Genomic DNA, 24199 nt, shown 5'->3' on the forward strand with positions numbered 1-24199 from the left:
TTTTTGGTATTTATCTTCAGGAAGTCATAGTGGGCATCGATATCATGCTATCATAACAATATAATGCTTATATAATAAGATTGTAACTGTACTGTGCATTTACAACATGGCCATCTTCATCCAAACACATGAATACAACATTAACATTATACCAGACACTGTAAAAAGGTCTTTCTCAGCCACTTGACTTTTCAGGCAGGGTATTCCAGTGTCATTGAGTGACCGATGTGAAAGTATGTTGTGGGACTACTATACAGGAGTTATTATCATGGATTACAGACAGCGAAATTTTGTGTTTTTTATTGTTTTTTTAAAAGCATGACGGTAAAACAAGAACACAGCTTTAAATGTACTAAAACGTGCTTGTTTGTTGTAAAAATTCACAATAATGACAAAAAATACTAATTTGCATCTCCTTACTTCCGTGTGCAGCCATGCTGTCGTTGTACATTCTGGACAATTTCTTAAGCCCTAGGTTTCGAGTGTGGTCCATGAAAAATTGCAGTTTTAAGGGCTATCTAGTCCTTCCCCTTAGCCCTATGCCTTCAAGCTAAAGAGAATTGGGACACCCCGACCCCTTCACGTGAACGCACAATACAAGGGGTAGGGGTAAGGGGAGTGGTTCCCAAACTTTTTAGTATGAAGGGCCAAAAACCAAATATCATTGAGAGCCGTGGCCCAAAGGTAAATTTACCAAAATATATAATTACATTAAAGTTGTCATGGGTTATTTCCAAAAACAATGCCTAATATTTCAAAATAAATAGAAACCATTACTTCTAATTGTATTACCTAATGCAGTAAAACTTATTTAAATATTACCCGATTGCAATAGAAACATGAACAATCACATATATAACACAGCGAAGATCAATGCTGAGTAGACTAGTCAAACAGAATCTGCCTATTACTTTATTTGCTCACCAAAGTCTCAGCATTGTCAGTGACAGTGTGTATTTAAACTAAATCTGATTAATGTACATAATTTAATTGAATCATTTAATTTCAGTTGGCCTTTAACAATAAAACAAGCAAAGAAACAAAAAGATGATTATATTACATTTGAACTGACAATCTCGAAACAATTCCCATCACTGCACCTCTCTTTACAAATGGGCCAAATCAAAAGTTACCATGGGCCAACTTTGGCCCCCGGGTCCTAGTTTGGGCATCTCTGGTATAAAGGGTAGAATTAGGATTTGGTCTTAAAATGTCTGGGCAAATGAAAACATTTCAAATCAATAATAACAAAATGTTAAACACCTCAAAGACTAATGATTACAGGTCCAACTACTTTTTATAAATACACTAAACCCAACAGTCAGCTGAAATATCAAATGAAATGAGTGTAGTTAACTCAAAATTGACTGAAAGTTAATTCTACTCATTTGAATAGAATTTTGAACTCAGTGTTGAAGGTAATGAGTTAAATAAATATCTCATTACTTCAACTTAAATAGAGTAAATTCACAGTACTCATATGGATTTGTTTTCAACTCAAATGGTTTGTTGCAATCGGCTTCCTCAAACAGTTTGAGTTGCCTTAACTTATTGGGTTTTACAGTATATAAAATAAAAATAAACAGTACTTTCAAGATTGCAACTTTCTCAAAATGCTGTTATTCAGGTTTCGGTCTGCATCCCCATATAGTGGCACACTGTAAAACACAACCGTCAACTTTATCAAATGAAATGAGTGTAGTTAACTCAAATTTTGACTAAAAGTTAATTCTACTCATTTGAAAGGAGTTTTGAACTCAGTGTTGAAGGTAATGAGTTAATTAAATACCTCAGTACTTCAACCTAAATGTAGTAAGTTCACAGTACTCATATAGATTTGTTAACTCAAATGGTTTGCTGCAAACTGTTTCCTCAAATGGTTTGCGTTACCTTAACTTATTGCGTTTTACAGTGTATAAAATCAAAATAAGCAGTACTTTCAAGATGCAGCTATTCAGGTTTCGGTCTGCATCTCCATGTAATATCACACTCATATAAATGAAAGTATTAATGTATATTGTGACACCACAAAATGAACGATAGAGTTTTTATTTTGTCCATACAGTATATGTCATCATATCGCACAGCCCTAGGAGGGACTTAGGAGTTACTCAGTACTCAAACCTCCACTACACAAACACTCTCCAGGGTGGGGTTCGCATGGAATCAGTCCACAGCTGAAGCCTGCCAAGGATACTGGCTGAAACTACAAGGTGTACATGAAGAAACGTCCGCCAGAGTCTGTAATCGTCCTAATGCAGCAGCTGGTACGGCTCTGGCAAATTGCCTAGTCTGTGTTGTCAAAACAAGTAAATATGCAGCAAGACGCTGACTAAAATGCTGGACGGAATAACCAGTTTTGAGGGGATTGAGTGATTAGGTACAAATGCATCTTACCCTATTGACCCCGTCGACCCACCCACCCCTGTGGAGTCCTCAGCTGAGCTCTGTGTTGACCATGAAAGGAGGTAATTTAAGCCAAGCGGATGACTAAGACGTGACTCATCCTGACACTGGAGTTTAATCACTAAGCGAGCAGATTCAAAACATGAATGACCATCTAACGTAGGTGAACGGTTTGATGGGAACACTTTTGGATTCCATGGTGAGCTGCCATATTCAGATGACATCACCGAGATGGAGGTTTTAGAGAGGGCGAAGTCATCTCCAGTTACTCTGTGGGGAGTGACGTCATGGTAATAGTGATGTCAACGTGTGTTTGAGAAAAACTGGTCTTGAATGCTTCTCAAAATAGCTTGGGATACTTTCAGAGAGACACTGACTAAGAAAAAGCGAGAGGAATGCGACTCTCTTTTACTGCATGGTCAGGAAGGAGGACGGGCATTCCTGGCATTTCAGAACACGCCGGTCTTGAGTGTTTTTTGCTGAAAAAGCAACCACTGTACGACTGTACCAACGACATGAGACATTGAAACACCTCTAGTATGCCTGTAATCAATTATGTGTGTCTTTCGAGAATTCTTAAAGAAAAAGTTCATCAAGTTTCAATCCTTTATGAGTTGCTTTTTTCTGTTAAACACAAAAAAAGATGTAAACATTGACTTCCATAGTAGTTGTTTTCTTTACTATGGATGTCAATGGTTATCAGCGGTCTTCAAAATATCCTCAGTTGTGTTCAACAAGTTTTGAAACCACTTGAGGGTGTGTAAATGATGTGTAAATTACATTTTTGGGTGAACTATCCCTTTAAGGCTTGTTCTCGCTTAGCAAATGGAAGAAAAGCACTGAGGGTGGAATCATGCCAACAGCACGCTTTCAATCAGTATGAAGGACAAAGCTTCTTTCAACGGGTCTGTCTGGTTGACTCAGCAGAGCATGGATGTTTTTAGCCCAGTTCCTGGGAGGATGTGATGCTTTAACTCGAGTGAAGTCCTGTAATGTTGCGATAATGAACTTAGGGGTTGGACAAACTCATCTAGTCAACTTTAATATGGTCACAGCCATTAAAATAGCCCTGACAGAAGCTATCAACTGCTATTTTAAGTATAAATAACAGCAATATAACTAAAGTTTCACATCACACAGTACAAAGTTTGATGAATAGGCTACTCATGTGCTCTTTTAAAAATGAATAATATAAAAAAGATTGTCTTTGTTGAATACACATAATAAAAAATAATTAAATACAAAAAAATCTGAAGATCAAGGTAAATTGCACTTAATTTGTGTTCCAGGATGGATCCAAGTATTTTCTGTTATTTCTAAAGGGCAATGCTAAATGAAAGACAAAATATATTTCAACAAAACAAAAGAAAAAATTGGATCTTCATCCTAGAGCTGGGCTGATAAACAATATTATATCGAACCGCGATAAAATTTACGTCAATAACAATGATAAGCTTTGGACTTTTTTACTCTATATTGAGCTATGTAAGAGCCAATCACACAGCAGAAATGTGCAACAATAGGAATCTGAAATTGTGTTAATATTAGAGATGTACTGAATTTTCAGCTGCCAAATATTTCTGCCCACTGAAAATAGGTTATGTTCTTTAATGGACTCTCTAATTTTTGTGGCTTCAATCATTAACGGGATACTCTTTTAAATATGCAAGCATTAACAATTGACATCGAAATATGTATCGTTATTATTCAATTTGTAAAATAATTAATCGAGATTGCATTTTTGCCATATCGCCCTGTTTAAAAGTTTACACCCCCAGCTTTCAATGCCTTGTGTTTCCTTCTGAAGCATCAGTGGGGGTTTAAACTTTTTTTAACAGTTGTGTTTGAGTCCCCAATCATCCTCAGTGTGAGAAAAATGGATATAACAACCATAGACACTGCTGGAAAGAGTTAAAATCAGCAGAAGATGCTGGAAAACTGAAGAATCTGCAGGAGATTGGGGATTTTTCTGAAGAACAGCAGTCAGTTTAACTGTTCAGAGCGAACAAGAAACTCATCAACAACCATTAGCAGTGTAAATATGGTTTTAAACCATTAAAATGTTTTTTTAGTAATAGCAAATGATTAAAATGGGGTTATATTTTCAGTACTGCTATTGGGGAAGCAATACAGAGTTCCTAATGTCGATTTCAGAGTGCACGATTTTCAAAGTAGTCGCATGACAGATGTTTTCACATCGCATGACTATCTGAGGCAGCATTCTGTTGGTGCTGTGTTTACACTGCACGATGGATCGGTGATAGGGGGTTTTACAATGCATGACTTTACAATAGGAAGAAACGCCGACAACTTTGTATCGGTCAACAAACTACAAACAACGTGAGGTGACGTAGTATATCTTTAGATATTAACTACATAATGAGAAGGTGGTAGGGTGTAGAGTGGGCTAGAAAATGTACTTATGTTGCTCCACTGGTTTTTGAAGAGAATTAGCAAATTCTCTAAATGTTTTTTTAACCCGGTTGTGGTATTGCCCAGATGACGTATCAAACAGACACAGGTGCTCCTGTCAAATTTACACAAATTTTGCCTGCATTTCTTGGGTTCAAATAGACCAAATAGAAGCTCTTTACTTCTCCCCCAACCTCCCACTGACCTGCAGGTACCCATACTAGTGGATGCTGCTTTCTCAATGACTGTAGATAATCGGTGATAATCAGATTTTCAATCTGAACACATTTCACAGGGCATGATTTTGAATCACCAAATATCTCATAGGTGTTGGCGCCTCATCGGCAATTCTTTCAGATTGCGTCTTTGATAGTTCACACTATGTGATTGCTACTCACGTGAATGGTCATCGATTTGCCTGTGATTTCAGGCATTTGTCTGTGATTTCTCGAAACCTGTCGGTGAGTCAAAATCATGCTGTCTGAACTTGCCATAAGTAATTGTTACAAGAAGTAATTTACACCAGTGTCTGTTAGCATTTTAAATGGTAAATTACCTTAAAAGATCTTTTAAATCTCATCTCATGTTGTCATTTTTGTACATGTACTGAGTCTAAAACAAATGTGCTGTTTGAGGTTAAGATAAAGACAATAAAGTATAACTCAACTCAATATTTACAATCAGGCAGTACAATTACAATGTATTATGTAATCAAATAATTAAAAATAACAATACATTTGAAGCGATATTTGGTTTTCTCATTGTCTTGTCACTATTAGTGTTTGATTAAATAATAATAATAATATAACTGCTATATCAATTACCATGTGGACATCAGCAAAATGCACACTTCTAGTCTGACTTCTTACACATTAATAGCTCACCAAGACCAAAACATGCTTTTGACTGCTCATGCACACACAATATTCTTTACTTTATGAGTGTGCATGTAATTGTGGCTAAGCATCTGAATATGCATGCTCGAAAGAAACCACCTGTCAGTAAAAAGCAAAGGTGCAAAACCGAATACTGCAGGCACAGTTCAGGGTACATGTCTTTTTTAGTACCAGCGCTGGTATTTGACATCATTACAGTACATCAAAAAAAGGTTGTCTTTCTTATGTTCTAAAAGTGATGTGAAAGTATCACCATCATACACCCTTTTGCTGCACGCAGAAGTGGAGAAGAGTGCATTATACATCAGGGAGAAAGGTCAAGGGCCTGCGAGGCCAATGTTTGCTAATTCAACAGAACAAGAGAGATGGCAATTAATGAGAGAAGCACAGCTAGCAACTCCCACGGCCACCTCAGTCTACAACAACACTACACACTATTGTGACACAGTAGACGACAATTTAGACTATATCCACCTTACAAATCCAGAGGTTTCCCTGTCTCACTTTGTTTTTTTTGCTGTAATCTTAAAAAACATTCTGTAAACATGAAGCAAACATTAGCGTATAAACAAAATTACTGAAACTGAATAAAATGCATGAAGTATAAATGCCAGACCAGTATATTCTACCACAGAGACACATAAAAAAATGGAGAAGACTTGTAGTGTGCACATACACATGAGCTGTATACAACACCACTCTTAAATAGTGAACTATATTTGCAAAATCTAAGTGCATGTCCTACAGTGGACTCAATCAATCCCACAATGCAACACAATAACGAGTGTACAACAAGGAGCAACATCCTGCTCTCCCTTATGAATCTAATAAGGAAGTAACTGAAACAGCAATTCATCGAAATTCCGCTAGGCCTGGCTCCAAAATAGAGCAGATTTCTATTAAGCCCACTGTTAAAATGGCCAAAAAAAGGTGTTTACAGCCTAGTATAAAAATGATTTTGGTGCATATAGCTAATATTACCCTTCATGACAACTGTGAGGGGGTGAAACTTTTTAGAACTCATTCGTTTTGTTTATATCAAGTTATATTAAGTCTGCATAATTAAGAGCATGGCTACTTAAATGACAGCTACTGTAGGTCTTGCTGGTCGCTATCACTTCACCCTGGCTGATTCCGGCTGATTAGCCGCTGAAATTAGCAAATATATTGTATTTTTGTTTTGTTTTATTTGGTTTTATTTGGTACAGGTGAGTAAAATTCTTATTTCCTTTAACCATAGCTACAAATGTATTTGTTTTATTTAAGATAATTTATCGTTTATAATGTTTTTTTAGACCTGTAATGCACTCCAGAATCTGACAGACTGATTAGCTGCAGGCTCTAGAACAGTCATCTGAAACGTTGTCATACAGTGTTATGTCTAAATTGCATTAATAGCCTTGCATTTACTAACACGGACTATATTTAAAGTGTTTCAAAGTAATTTGCGCTTTCATTTTTTATTGCACTTTCGCTTTTTCATTTTCCTGTAGAAAAACATCATAAAAACAATGCTTAGTGTATGACAACAGTGTTTTTAAAGGACTAAACATTTTATTGATATAGTATACAATCAAGTGTATGTGGTCAGAACACAAACCAGTCGCAGGTAATGAAGTATTAGACATTTATTCCTAAGAAAAGCCTGTCTAAGCGAAATGCTATCCCTTTCTGCCTCTTTGCCCTTTTTTGGTTAACCCCTGGTCAGAGAAACAAAATGGCGACAGTTGGCCATGCCCACTTGAATCTTGATTTGCGCTCTTCAGAAACCTATGGGTGACATCACGGATATCCTTTCCATATTTTTACAGTCTATGGTGTACAAATGATGTACACTCAACAGCTGGAAAATATCCATAATGCACTGCGAGAGTTTCTAAATCAGTAATTATGTAATTGTTAAATTAACATGAATCGAAATACTTTTACTAACAAACAACTTGCTAAGTATTATCCCAGGATCTGACCAATTAGTTGAAAATCTGATCCATCTGATGGATTTATCAACCCGCAAAGCACTAAAAAAAAGAGGCATCCCTTTTGGTGCACCCAGACTCAGTACTCAAATTTGTTTATATCCACTCTTTAAGTGTCTAATAAGTAGGCAATAGTGCATGAGATATAGGTAGGCCCACACGGAATCTGCACGCGCAGATTTCCGCAGATTTTTGGCCCATCGTTGAGTCTATTTATGTACTTGTGCAAATGTGTGTAAATTTATATTTATTCAGTTTTTAAATTAATTTCCATAAAATTATTGACTGATATTAAAATGGTCAAATTATTTATTTACAATACAGTTTGTAAAGTGATATTTTCTGTCTTGTAGTAGATAAATTTTATGAAAAAACTTGCTTTGTTTATCAAATAAGTGGATCTAGTTAGATTTGCATTGTAAACATTAAATAAAAGGTAAAAAGGTATTATTTTTATTATTTCATATATTAAGTTTTTACTAAATTCTCCACAGAAACAGCAAAAAATATCCGCAGATTCTGTCAGGCCCTGGCTTTAGGGGATGATTTCAGATACATAGCATTGCCTGATGCTGATGACATCATCATCATCATCATCTCATAAAATAAACACTAAACACAAGTGTCATTTTCAGATTTTTGCACTCTGGGAATTATTTGCAAGACTATTAGTGTTACAAAATGCTCGATCCATCTGGACGAAATGCGTATTTGTGTATAAAATATAAGCGCCATAACAACATAAAATAAAAATGTAAGAATAGAAATGCATTACAAAAACTGTGAAGGAAGGGGAAAGAGAGACAAACGTGTTGCTTCGAGAACCCACTAAGTCTGTCATGCTAAAACCAAGATATAAAAAAAGCCTTTACCTTTAGCTACCTTTTGCAGGAGATGAAGCAAATTTAATCTGATCTTGCAAGTCTTGTACTTTTCCACTCCGCCTCAAGGCGCTAGAAACAGTCTAGCGGGGCCCACACCCACCTGAGACAGGAGCTGTTATCTCTCCAAACATTAAAGGCTGACGAGCAGAGACTGAGGCCAGGTAAAGGCAAAAATCCCTGACACTAAACTCATTAGGGCCTAAAGACGCTTGTCTAACACCAGTTGTGGCCATTTCTGCCAGATGGAAGCTTGATTGAAGATGACAGAAAGCATCCACCTTTAAATATGGAAATGTGATTTTTGCAAACAATATTTACAGCAACGTGAAATGGCTTAGTTCAGTGTGCATTTACACTACAAAGCTCTTTAAACTAAAAACATAAAAAAGTTGTATTAGTTTTGGCAGTTCATTTGCACACCAATTGTGTTTTAAATTAAGTTTTAAAGTGCTAATTTAAAAATGATACTGTTTCTGAATTAAACTACCAAAATGCACATCAAAAGCTTACATAATACATGTCTATTAGGGCTGCATGATATTGAAAAAAACTTACATTGCAATATTTCTGCGATTTCTATTGCGATATTTCAGCATATAACTTGAATAGCTCTAATTGGAAATGATTGATAACTTTGAATTGACTGGGTTGAATCCAAACATTCAGCATTTATGAAAACGGCAACATCATACGGATACATAATACATGTCTATTAGAGCTGCATGATATTGGTAATACCTTACATTGCAACATTTCTACAATTTCTATTGTGATATTTCAGGATATAACTTGAGCTCTATTTGGAAAGGATTTATAATTTTGAATTGGTTGGGATGAATCCAAACATTCATCATTTATGAAAACAACAACATCATACGCATACATAGCACATGTCTAGGGCCTTATGATATTGAAAAATACTTACATTGCCATATTTCTGCGATTTCTATTGCAATACATTTCAGCAGATTACTTGAACATTTCTATTTGGAAATGATCAATAGTTTTAGATTGAATGGGAAAAGTGCATCTGCATAAAATATAATAACCAAAATCCAAACACAGATAGATACGAAAGTGAAAGAGTGAAAGTGTCGAAAAGTATTTATGTACAAAAAAATAAATACATTAATCTTTATTAAAGATTAACATGTAATAATTCCTTGAGCCCAAATGCACTTTCAATACTGCTGTGTTCCACACAATCGATTTGTGTTGGGACAACATAAAGGAATTAAGTTAACTTATGTTAAATACAGTTAACATGTACTACAGAAATCCAAACCAAACATACAAAATATATAATAATAAAAAATAAAAACATAAAAAATGTAAAAATAGAAATAAATTAAAAAACAATTTATATATATATTTATATAGTTAGAATTATTAGCCCCCCTGAATTATTAGACCCCCTGTTTATTTTTCCCCAATTTCTGTTTAACGAGAGATTTTTTCAACACATTTCTAAACATAATAGTTTTAATAACTCATTTTTAATAACTTTGCCATGATGAGAGTGAATAATATTTTACTAGATGTTTTTCAAGACACTTCTATACAGCTTAAAGTGACATTTAAAGGCTTAACTAGGTTAGTTAGGTTAACCAGGCAGGTTAGGGTAATTAGGCAAGTTATTGTGTAAGAATGGTTTGCTCTGTAGTCTATCGAAATACAATTAGCTTAAAGGGGTAATAATTTTGACATTAAAATTGTTTTAAAAAATTTAAAACTGTTTTATTCTAGCCAAAATAAAACAAATAAGACTTCCTCCAGAAGGAAAAAATATTATCAGTATTAGACATACTGTAAAAATGTCCTTGTCCTTCACATACAATATACAGATATTCCCTTATATATATATATATATATATATATATATATATATATATATATATATATATATATATATATATATATATATATATATATATATATATATATATATATATATATATATATATATATATATATATCGATAGATAAAACAAGTTATCCTGAGAAAAGATCAGCTTCCTCCAGGAAACCTACAAATGGGTTCCAAATTTAGAAAATGTTTTCAGTTTTTTTTTTCTTGACCATACAAGTTAATTTTTCTAAAGCCAAAAATTATAGAATTCCTGCAACCATTGTCCAAAATGCAGGCTTTCTGTATGTTTCCCAAAAGCGAGCTATTATAAGTTTTGCATGTAATAAACAGAAAGTTAACATTTTCTTATCTGAACTAGTAAAAGTGTTTGTAGTCGGAAAAAAATTATTTAGAATACAAAGTTTTGGACATTTGAGTATATTCTGTTAACGTATTAGTTTTATTTTTTTATTTTTATTTTTTTTACAAATTTAAGTAGATTGAACAGAAAACAAGTTGTCCCATTAAAAAAATCCAAGAATTGTGTTGTTTCAGCTCATTTTAAATAAGTAGTTTGAACAAACAGCAAACTAAGTTTTCAGTATGCTTTAACCTTTACTTCCAAATACATATTAAACATGCTTATATGGTCTCAGGGCTTAAAAACACCCACAAAATTGATAAACTTTCACTTTTTGTGTAGTTAAACTGAAATGACCCCACAATTGTACCTGATCAGTTATAGTCCTGACTCCGCGTTGCAGATCCTGTGATGTAACTATTGCAGATTCACACATTGTGACATCAATGCTAAAATGATATATTGTGCAGGCATAACACCTACAGGACAGGCACTTATATAGTCTACAATACATGTCTATAGGCATTTGAGAACCAAAACAACAGACTACAGAACTGTATGTGTCATATGACCTCCAACATCGCCAACTACTGGCCTGGCATGTATAAAACAGAATGTTTACTAGTTCTTGTGTGAACTTTTTATAATTCGGAGGAAAAAAAAGTGTTTGATTTTTAAACACGTTGTTGTGTAAACATCTTTACTTTCCAATAGAATTTTTAAAAGAACACATAACACCTACAAACTACTTTAAGCTAAATGAACCCCAAAACTAAATGGAAAAAGAACAGGCACAACTGACCTGTGAATCTTGCTGTGACAGGAAATGCATCACTGAGCAGTCGGTTTCTGCTACTTCCTGACTGTTAGACCACAAGCACCAAACACTTCTCTCTCATTTTGAGAGTGGAAATTTCTTCCCCTTCCTCTTAGACTCTGCATTTCTCACTTTCATGTGTTTTGACATGTTAGACTTACATTTAACTGAGCTAGTAACATTATTAAAAATACAGCTTTACAATGTAGCCATGATGTACGAAACGCACGCAGACTTGCACGGTTTTTGGTTAAAAGCCCCTATTTTTTGCACCGAACCCCCCTCTTCATCACCCTCAGATCATGCCACCCTTCAGCGGTTTGTTTCTGAGAAGAAAAAAACAAGTATGGTTCTCAGAAATGCTAAAAAAGCATCTCCAGACACCTCCAGACATCTTAGATATCTCTGATATAATCGCAGGCACAATCGCACACAATATTATCGACTAATACCATCAAGATCAAAAGCTCACATATACAGAACAGATCTGATTTAAATATGCACTTTAAGCAAAAGAAAACAATAAGATTTTATTCCTGTTCACCATGGATGTCACAGACTGGGGTTAATTACTGAGAAAACAACATGAGGAACAGAACTTACTCACTTCCTCTATCACGCATCTCACTCTCAGAGTTCATCTCCTGCTACTAAACGCTTTGCTATTTCCTCTATGTGAATGTAATGTCCTCGGGCATCGGTGCGGATGCTGACGGACAAGAGAAGGGCTGATTTATAAAAAAGACAAAAGGAAAAGCAAGCAAATTGTGACTTACCAGCAGCAGCGAGATGACCCTAACTGACAGGCCTCTTAAAAGGCATATGGTGTGTGCTGCAAAATGTTAAAAATGTTCTTCCCCATGATCTGTTTCTACTATGTGGCAACAGGCCGCACACCACAGATAGGAAGACACGTCAGACTTGTGAAAACAGGACAGGAAATTGCCACAAAGGCTAAAATGACAAATGTTGTACTTTAAAATGTTGATGGCCTGAAATGAAAAGGTTATTTGAAATCCTTTCACCCATACTGCTAGCTGTAGAAAATGCTTACATAAAGCTGCTTCTTATAAATTGTTGTTTTCTATATGAAAGACTAGGAGAGTTTATGTGTATGATGAAACACGATATATGTTGAAACGGGTTTCAAAATCTTTTATTTTTTTCCTCCAGCTGTTGAATGATTAAGATAACAGCATAGAGAGCCAATCGGAATCCTGCTTGAAAGTGAGCAAGCATTGAAAGCTAAAGAGATGACAGGATGGCAGTGTATACGCATAGAAAAACAATATTGTGTTTTGGTGTGGACTCCAATAGGGCTGCATGAATAATCAAAAAAAGATCACGATCTCGATTCGACCCCCCACTCAATCTTAATTCAGCAAATTATATTTTCATGGTCAAGAGAGAAGCATAAAGGCGGTCACACAAGTCTTTACATGGTTTTATTTTTCATTGCTCAGCAATGTGGACACCTCCAGAGGGTGATAAAAGTAGGCGTGGGACAATAACCATTTTACATTTTTGGAAAAGTCAAGGTTTTAAAAAAAATCTGTTATACCGTTCTTATTGTAATTGTCATTCTTAAGATTTTTTTCAGTTTGTTTTTTAGGACAACAGTATTTTCAGCAGAAAAGATATACAAAGATGCTGTTTTAATTTGTAGAGAAATCTGTGTTTTTGAAACTAATAAAGACAGCAGAAGTCGATCCTTCATTCATTCATTTTATTTTCGGCTTAGTCCCTTTATTAATCTAGGGTCGCCACAGTGGAATGAACCGCCAACTTATCCAGCATGTTTTTACGCAGTGGATGCCCTTCCAGCCACAACCCATCTTTGGGAAACATTCACACACACTCATTCACACACATACACTACTGACAATTTAGTCTACCCAATTCAGCTGTACTGCATGTCTTAGGACTGTGGGGTAAACCGGAGCACCCGAAGGAAACTTACGCGAAGGCAGGGAGAACATGCAAACTCCACACAGAAATAGCAACTGACCCAGCTGAGGCTCGAACCAGTGAACTTCTTGCTGTGAGGCAACAGCACTACCTACTGTGCCACTGTGTCGCCGAAGTCAATCATTTATTTAAATTATTTAGCCTGAGACGTTTGCTGCTCCAAAGTGACACATCCACAATTCTCTGGAGGTTCATCATGAGATAGCTTAGCATCCATTGGATGCGCACTTCAGAATTTCACCGGAAGAAGTAGGTTATCCAAGTACTTCTTGCATATTGTTTTTCGATTTATGTGAATTCAGACATACTATTCGGCTCGCATCGTTTTAGGCATACTCTATAGTATAGAAGTATGCAATGTAGGATGCAGCCTGTTTAAATCTGAAAAAAAATCTTGTTTGTTTACCCAGACATTTAAAAATATATATATTTTAAAGCAGTAATCACAATACTGCGAAACTGTGATATTTTTATCCAAGCTTATCATACCATCAGAATGTTATATCGGATCATGCCAAGTTGAAAGAGTCACATACTGTGTTTATAAGGTATAATTCAACCAAAAATGTAATTTCTGTCTTCATGTAATGATGTATTCGTGGGCGCAAAATCAAACATGAGCTGACCGTGAGCTGTGCGTTTACCAGAGAGGATGCGTGCGCCCGATTCTACTTTAATAAACAGAACCTTCATAGTCACTATAATATAGTTATTATTGTTTTTATACTCGATGTAAACCACGATGGACATCCACTGTTCTCCAGCCTCCAGCACCTAGACTGCAGCTCTGCACAAGACTTTTACTTTACATAAAAGAAATGCTCGTTTCAAACTGAGCCTAGTTTCTTTCTAGGTTTTTTTCCTTCACTTTCGCCAATTGGTGAAGTTTTGTTCCTCACCACTGTCACTACTGGCTTGCTTGGTTTGGGACTTGTGGAGCGGCGCATCAATGGATTTGCTCTTCAGTGTTTGGACTTTCAGCAGTGAACTTTAAACCACACTGAAATGAAATGAACTGAACTTCAACTCTATAAATCAGACTGACGCAATTTCAACATTGTAATAAACATGAATTGAACTGAATTGAATTAAACTGGCCAATATTAAATAGGGATGATATATTATGATGTTTAATTCAGTCAAGAGGATATTTATTATCATGTTATGCCTGAAAATAGAAAAATGGCATATATTAGAGTGTAAAACTTTGTCTAAGTAGTTAGTTAGTTAGTGAAAAATAAAAATGTGTTTTTAAATATGGATGGTAAATATATATTGAGATGATTAAGACTTGCTAAAAAAAGTCTATTATGTTTAACATGAATATTAAATTATGGAAAAGGTAAAATGTCTAAAAAATATATTTTCATTCATGACAATATACACTGTAAAATACGCTGCGTTCCACACAATTCCTTGATGTTGTCCCAATACAAATCGATTAAGTTCACTTGATTGTTTTTACAAATTTAATTGGAATAAACTTAAAACAATGGAGAAAAAACTCAAGAATTGAATTGATTTAGCTCATTTTAAATACCTAATTTGAAGAACCAGAGAACTAGTACTATAGTAATAACAGTAAATTATGCATAACTTTATGCAATTCGCTTTAAGCAAAACCTACAACCTATAATTATCTGATAATTGGAGAATTCTGAGAATAGCATTTTAACCTACTGAGGTGAGTTATCAGTCTCCTTTGATGAAATAGTGGCATAACTGTCTTTTTTTAATGTATATTGTGTGTTTTTTTTTTTTTTCGTACTATTGGACCAAGTGTCTGGAATAAAGAGAATATATCCTAACCCTTTAGCGAGTATTTTTTGCAATATCAACATATTAAGATATCTATTAATCCTGTAGTATGTCCCAGTACCTAAATGTATCTCTGAAGAGTTACCGGGTCACCTTAAAATGTCTTTGCACCTTAAAGGTGCTAAGACAAAACCCTAAAATAATACTCTAATACCTTAATCAGTACATATCTGTACTGAAATAGCTCTATTGCCTTCGACTGTACAATGATGATTTAAGAAGCGTACAGTGTTTAATTATTGGGACCGTCTGAACTAGATTCTCCAGCTGCACATCATGCAATTTGAAAAACATCTCAGATATTTCATTACAAAGATGAAATGTTTTGGCTTCTATGCAGGAACAATTCAGAGCATGACAAGACTGGAGAAGCTCAGGGCTTTCATCCCGAACTATAAACTCCTCAGCGTTTGCACCTCCCTCTCACTTACAATCATCTGACCATGTTCAGAATATATCATATTTGTGGCATCTTCACAATAAAGCCTTCATTGTTTTAAAACACACACCAGAATTCAACATTCTTTAAATCAACGGCAGTTTAGTTCTGCCATGGCACTTGGGTATAAATCAAGGCTTGTTCACTGATAGTGCTGCCCTTGACAAATGGGGATGTTCCAGCTCTCTTCAGGCACTTTTTATCATGCCTTGGTCTATGGTGACATATGCGGTGTTGTGAAATAGCGCCACCCCCGCCATCTTGACTCACCCATCCTTGATGTGTTTACACTCATACCAATACCAACATGTCACAGCATATGTCTGCGCAAGGAGGGAAAAAAATGCAACCTGAATACTGCAGAAAAACATGCCTGATGTGCACTTGCATGCTTCAAAATAAAAAAAAATCTAGGAGCCCCAAACAGACAGTGACAGCCTAAAATATAGTGTCGATAGAAAGGCCATAGTCATCACAAGATTTCCATTAACCGTAAAGCAATAAAACTCAAAGTTCACCGTCAGTGAAATAGAAACAAAATATAGTCTGGGATACTTTAAGTTACTTTATTGGCGCTTAAGGGCTTTTGAGAAAAAACAAAGCATACATGAGAATCAAACTCATGCCTCAAATCAAAGTTAAAAATCTGAACAAACTGTGGGCAGAAAGAAATTGAAGCTGGCTGTTAAACGTTGAGAGCATTCCAAAACAGGTCTGGACACAAACTGCATGAGGTGTCCACATGAACAAAAAGCTGCACTTCTACACACAATCCAAAGTGAGTGTCATTGTTTTAGATACTGTAAAATATTGTGACGTTTTAAACGCCAGGCTTACACCTATAAAAATGAAAAATAAAAAAAAAGCACTTGGGTTATTATGACAATAACTAGAAGAGTTGGACTATAGTTGGACTGTTTTAATCTTACAGTGAAGAACATTTTAATCAGTGCTGGGGCAAGTTACATATGAAAGTAATGCATTACAACACTGAGTTACTCCACAAAAAAGTAACTAGTTGTGTTGCTTTGTTACTTTTGATGGTAGGTAATGCGTTATCTTAGTTTTGAGTAACTTTTGCGTTACTTCTTCTGACCTGGCTGAGGCTTAATCTCTTACAGAACTTGCAGGAACTTTTTTCCTTTAAATAGACGAGCTCTGCAACTAACAACACATTGTATGACCTTAATTTACCTTAAAAAAACACATTAAAAATGTTTGTAGGATTCTGAGAACTTCCTGAACCCAGAGCTATATATAATGAAAGTTTAAAGCATTTACCGCTTTTGTCCTTTTTGTTTTATTAAAAATCAAAGCATTGTCCATTCAGATAATCATCTTTTCCGTTTCTTCCATGTGTTCAGAATAATAAGAATATTTCCCTAGCAGAGATGTAAGGCTCTGCCATCTTATTTTCTCATTGCGTGCGGGATTCAATGTGTCTATAACCATTTTAATTCTGCAATTTATTTTTTAAAAGCAAATTAATTAAACTAACTTTTTTATTATTACAAAATTTTTTAAGTATTGCATTGCTTTACTCGTTACTTAGAAAAGTAATATCATTGCATAATTTGCGTTACTTGTAATGCGTTTCCCCAAACATTGATTTTAATAATTTAAAAAAATGTTTTTTTTACAATACAGAACTTTTTTATAAAGATGAAAGAACTTCAATTAAATATTAACATAAAAAAATGTATTATTGTGTAATGCTTTTTGATACACTGCAGCTTTAACTGACGTGTAAATTCAAAACACAATTCAAACACAGCATACAATTTGTGTATTCACAAGTAAAAATCTGAAACATTTTTACTAAATCAATTAGATTTACGTATTTTTGAACTGTGTTTTAAGCTGACAAATTGTATATGTGTATTTCTGAATCGACTAATTGGATTTGTGTATATTATGAATCACGCTTGAACTTACGAAATGTATTTGTGTACATTATGAATAGAGTTTTGAACTTACGAATTGGAAAGTTTGTATATTGTGAATAGTGTTGGGCATCTGCTCCGTAAAAACATGCTGGATAAGTTGCCGGTTCATTCCGCTGTGGCGACCCCGGATTAATAAAGGGACTAAGCCGACAAGAAAATGAATGAATGAAAGAATGAATGAATGAATAGTGTTTTGAACTTATTAATTGAATTTGTGTTTTTATGAATCACGTTTAAACTTATGAATTGATTTGTGTATTTTATGAATCTTGTTTTGAATTTACAAATTGGATTTGTGCATTTATGAATCGTGTTTTGATCTTGATTTTGTAATTGTTACTTGTGTTGTGGATGTATGAATTTTATTTTGTAAATGTATTATTTTTGAGACTGATCTTGCTCCATATTTAAAGTATATTAAAACATTTCAGCAGACTTACTATAACAGGCTATCCTAAATATGCCCAAGCAAGAAAAATTGTTCAACTTTTACAGAGGATATAGATATAAAAAGTATAGTTCAACCAAAACTGAAAATGGTCATGGATTATTCACAATTCACTAGCCACAAACCTGTTTGACTTTCTTTCTTTTTTTTTCTTCGGCTGAACACCAAAGTAGTAATTTGGACAAAAATGCTGAAAACCTGTCGCTATTGACTTCCATAGTATTTGTTTTTCTGACTATGAAAGTTAATGGTTACAGGTTTCTAACATTTTTCAAAACACCTCCTTTTGTGTTCAACAGAATAAGTAAACCCATTAAAGTTTGGAACCACTTGAAGAAGAGTAAATGGTGAGTCAATTTTCATTTTAGGTTGTACTCTCCCTTTAATTACGCTCTCACACAATAAAAACCAAGGAATCAAGACAACTGAATACACGCTTAAGAACCAGCACATAAATCTGATTGACCTAATATTCCTCAATGTGCAGGAATTAGCAGTAAATTAAGGCAATCAGTATCTATGCCTCTAGTTATCTCGCCTGACAGACATTGATAAAACTACCAGGCTCTAAACTAAGTCACACAAAGTCGTACTCTCCTTGCTGCAGGTCTGGCACTCCTCGATTATAATGCATCATAAAATACTTTATAGCTGACACGACTGGCCTAAAATAACTGGCATTCATAGCATTTATCAAAAGTTATGTAAGGTTTGCCTTTGGCCCTGTAGAGCTGCAGGGGCCGTGTGCAATATGTGGCGTAGTGTTCATTTCCAGTCACGTCATGCGTCCTCGAATACAATAAGAGCTGCAACATCAAAGAAGCCCATGTGTTTTTCAATAAAGTGATAAATAAAAGTGATAAAGTTGCAGACCTAATGAAAAAAGTATGTATATATATATATATATAAATATATATATATATATATATATATATATATATATATATATATTAGGGATGTAACGATATCAAAATTTCACGGTACGGTAATACCTCCGTATCAATTGAATTCACGGTACGGTATTAATTGAATCATTTAAAAGAAAAAAAAACTACTGAAGATACTCAAAAAAAGTGCTAGAATGTTCAGGTTACCTCAACACTGAACAGATCAATGACTTACAAATTATCTATCGGTAAACTTTCAAACAAGAACTTAAATTATTCAATTTTAATAAAAAAAAATATTAGACCATGTAAAAAAAAATAAAAATAAAAACACCGCTCGAAAGGACGAGCCATGAGTGAGATAGAGGTCTTTTGGTGGTACAAGTCAATGTCTCCATCAATCTGAGCAGTGTGCTGTGTTCTGCTGTCCCCTTGACTAAAAGAATCCCCATCATGTTAGTCGTATTCCTCGACTTGTATTTTTAGCACAGTCTGGCAGTGCCTGCATACACCTTTTTCTGTCACCTTTTCTTCTTTCTTGTTTCTTTTCAGAGAGAAACTGAAATACTTTCACACATCTGATTTAAAACCCGCTTTAGGTTCGACCATTGTTAGCTCTTTTTCTTTGCCACTACTAGCAGCACCCTCCATTTCTGCATTACTGGATCTGTAGCAACAACAGACCGCAAAGGATGATGGCCACGCCTGTGCTGATGAAAATTGTAGTTTCCGCTACCTCCCATTCGCTCCATTCGCCTGAGCAAACTTTTCACCAAAAGGCCTATGATTTTATTCAGTCACAACCATGGCAATATTGAAAGAAATTGCTATTGCGGTATGATGGTATTTACAATATTGTTACATCCATAATATAATATATTATATATTATACATATATAATATATATATATATATATATATATATATTCAGTAATAAGAATACTAAGAAAGAACTAAGATTCAAAATGAGACCAAGTAGTGTTGCAAATTAAAATAATAATAATCTCTCTAGTTGCAATGCAATTAAATTGATCTCATATAAGTTGTAATTAAAGAGCAATGAAAATTAATAAAAAGGTATTTAAGGGATAGTTCACCCCAAAATTAAAATCACCTCATCATTTATTCTCCCTCGTGTGCTTTTAAACATTTAAACCTTATGACTTCTATTCAAGTCATGTCCAGTAGGCTATTATTGTCATTTCAACAATACACAGTTGCTACACGAAACAACATTCCATCAGGATCAAGGTGCTAACATAGATGTAACAACACGAATTAACAAACACCAACTAGCTAGACCTGTCCAAACGAATATGGTTATTTTCAAAACCACACTCTTTTCTACGCAGTTTCATAGTCTGTCCACACGAAAATGCAGTATCAGGTTAATGAAACCAAAACTTTCTGAAAACTCCAGCCAGGGTAAAGATTTTCCCAAACTCTGGTTATGATGTGGCCGTGTGGACACTAAATCTAGAGTTTTATTTGCCACATGATGTCACCGTGCATGCTTGTTCCTCCTTTCTGATTGGTTCACACCAAATACAGAACATACGAACCATTAAAGTTCTGCATGTTTGCGGCAAGCATATCGCATGTTCAAATGTGGATGGATGATCATCCATTTCTGTTGTCATGTTTGCATTTGACTTGTAAGAAAACATGACAACAGAGATTAATCATGTTTGATGGTTTTTACATTTTCACATAGACAGATTTTTTTTTTTTAACTCTGTTCATAAAAAGATCCATGTACGTGTGGACATGGCCTAAGAAACCCAAATAGCTGACTAGAAATGACCATACAGATTGACATGCATGATTGACATGCAGCTGCATATTTTGTTAAACACAATAAAACATATTTTAAACAAAGCAACCATTATTTTTTGAAATATCTTCTTTTGTGTTCAAAACAAAAATCATTTTTGGGTAAACTCTATATCTTTATACTTGCTGGTATCAGAGTTTTAAATTAATGAGGGCTTAAGGCAATAAAATACATCTAAAACATCAATAATCTGTAATAAGAATGCTAAGAAAGAACTAAAACTTAGACCTGATATAAGATATAAGGTCATAAATTAACAGATGATTATGGCAAAAATGCCAGCAAAATATTAAAAAAACAACAACAGTTAATGTCAATTCAAAACTAAACAAATTTGTTTATTTGTAAACAAACTAAAAAACTACAAAATTGTAGTTTTCTGCAACATTGAGCCTTGTATCGATAAGCTATTGAATGCATTGCCCATTCAGATATTTAGGTTAGCATTGCTGAAAGTGCAAGCTTACTATCTGAACTTTGAAGTGGTAAATAAAATATTCATTTCACAGAGCAGACCAAATCAGTGATTAAATACTGTAATTTTTGCACTCTGTGGTGTGGTATTCGAGTATTTGACATCAATGACTAAATACAGACTAATAAAGTAGTTATAAAAACAAAAGAGCCCCTGCAAATATTGTCTCTTAAATAGAAAAGTTGTGCACAATTCAATGCATAATCTAACTACCTACTAGCCTTGGCTTTACAAAATAAGCCGTGTATGCTCAACATGCTGTGGTATTATTGCGTTATTTACATGCGCAATGTGATGTTGCTGCTATGTAAAAAAATTTGAGATCTTTTGCAAAACACTTGATATATGATTTATAGGTACATATTGAGTAAAAATATGATGTAATATTTGTTCTCTTATGTAACTAGTAAAAACATTTCTTTAAAGTATAAAATAATAATAAAATGTACATTTAGAGCTTTATTAACCTAAAAAGGGGTTATATTATTATTATATTATATTATTCATTCATTCATTCATTGGGGTCGCCACAGCAGAATAAACCACCAACTTATCCAGCATATGTTTTACACAGCAAATGTCCATCCAGCTGCAACCCATCACCTGGAGCAACATGCCCCACACCAACCCACGAGGAGAACATGCAAAGTCCACACAGAAATGCCAACTGACCCAGCCGAGACTCCAACAAGGGACGTTCTTGCTGGGAGGCAACAATGCTAACCAGTAAGCCACCGTGACGCCCTATATTATATTATATTATATTATATTATATTATATTATATTATATTATATTATATTATATTATATTATATTATATTATATTATTTTATTTTATTTTATTTTATTTTATAGCAACACTTCAGAAGAGTTAAGAAAGCAATACTTCATAGAAAATCCCTGATTTTCAACCCCAACAAATGCACCCGTTTGTTATTATAAACAATTATTATTGATCAATTATCATATTTTAATACTAAATAAAAATAAAAAATAGCATTTTATTCAAACCCATACCCAAAAAAAGGCCTGTTCATCAGGAGATACAGGTTATTTTCAAATGGTCTCTTCTTTCTTTTTATAGCTGTGCATGTGATAATAACCAGTTTACCACGGTTTGGAAAAGTCAAAGTAAAAACATCTGTATTTTTTAAACTAATGAAAATAGCAGATGTCACTTATTTATTTGAATTATTTAGCCGGACACGTTTACTGTTCCAAAATATTATAAATGTTTCCTTAAAGAAAATATGTAGTATTCAATGGAGAAAAAAAGAAAACCCAACAGTCAACTCTATCAAAAGAAATGAGTGTAGTTGACTCAACATTGACTGAAAGTTAATTCTACTCATTTGAAAAAAGTTTTGAATTCTGTGTTGAAGGTAATGACTTAATTAAATACCTCAATACTTAAACTTAAATGTAGCAAGTTCACAGTATTCAGATTAGTTTTTTTTTTAACTCAAATGGTTTGTAGTAATCAGTTTCCTCAAACAGTTTGAGTTGCCTTAACTTATTGGCTTTTACAATACTCAGTTGATTTAAGTTCTCTTCATTTATTAGGTTTTACTGTGCTCAAATTGCTTCGTTTAATCAAATGGATTAAGTTCACAGTACTCATTAGGATTGGTTTTTAAACGTAAATGGTTTGTTGCTATCGGTTTCCTCAAACGATTTGAGTTACCTTAACTTTACAGTGCATGATTTCATGAAACCGTGATATTTTTATCCAAGGTTATCATACTGTCAGAAACCTAAACCAGCTCATGCCTAGTAGTATATGCTGTTATTATTCTGTGAGAGGCTGAAGAGTCCACAACGCTGTAAGTGATATGTTTAGACAGCTTTCAGATCAATACTAGTTAACAAACCTCATGAGGACGGTGTACAAAGAGGACTTCTTATTCTCCTACAGACTGCAGCCTAATTGCATGTAATTATTCACCCTGTGATCAAACTGTTGCCAAAAATAAATAAAAACTCTAGCACGTGTATTAATAATTTTTCTAATTACACAGACAGCATGTGGCCTGCCCTCAACATGATATTATTTACAGCTGGAAATGAACACGAATTTGAGCCTGTGAAGCTCATAACCTGCGGAAACAGAACAGCGCAAAAGCAAACACAACCGCAATAAAAACACACCACAATAAAACCAACGCTCCCCTCCCCCCCACCATCCTTCAGTTCAGATCTCTCAAGACAAGAAACAAAAAAATGGAAAATTAAAGAATAGCCCTAATGACCTTCAGAGATCAGAGATTACACGTCGGCCATTTTGTTAGCGCTGATTCGTGTGAAAGATGCAGATGTTAGTAGTGAGGTTTAATCCGAGTCAATATTTGAGAGGTCTTTGTAGTGCCATCGTTTGCTCTTGATAACAATGAGATGGAGAAAAGCCGACAATAAATGCGAGGCTGTAAACGAGGGGGCTTAAAAAGTAGCAGTTATCACCTCAAATCTACTTAGCCTGATAGTGACAATATCCTGAAGTGAGGTTGAGCGAGAACTACAAAACAAACAAAGTGATGGAAAACACAGTTATCCGGCAAATCAGCAGAATGTGATACTGAAGCATTTGAGCTCACTGCAAGGCACCCATAACAAGGCTGTAATTTGTGCGTATGCAACAGACTGTATATCTCTTGAGGGCTGCGAACACTAAATGAGACTCGCAATGAAAATGTAAACAAGGAGTGGCTGTTGCTAAGAAACCGGTTGTGAGGTGACCTATAGCATGTTGAGCGATATGACACAGATACAATGGGTAGTTGACATTT

General features: G+C 34.6%; 1 protein-coding gene across 11 annotated transcripts in view; it reads right to left on the reverse strand.

Annotated features, from left to right (window-relative positions):
* The window catches only part of elf1 (E74-like ETS transcription factor 1), a 104788-nt gene that overhangs the window by 38936 nt on the left and 41653 nt on the right, over positions 1 to 24199 (reverse strand). The window contains exon 1 of one of the 11 annotated variants that reach the window (NM_131159.2): positions 12378 to 12413. The exons of the other annotated variants lie outside the window; for them this stretch is intronic. The gene's annotated coding sequence lies outside the window, so the exon portion shown is untranslated. Of the gene's footprint in view, positions 1 to 12377; positions 12414 to 24199 lie in introns of those variants that run through there. 11 annotated transcript variants of the gene reach the window in all.

Source organism: Danio rerio, chromosome 14 (genome assembly GCF_049306965.1).
Source record: "Danio rerio strain Tuebingen ecotype United States chromosome 14, GRCz12tu, whole genome shotgun sequence".
Lineage (NCBI taxonomy): Eukaryota > Metazoa > Chordata > Actinopteri > Cypriniformes > Danionidae > Danio > Danio rerio.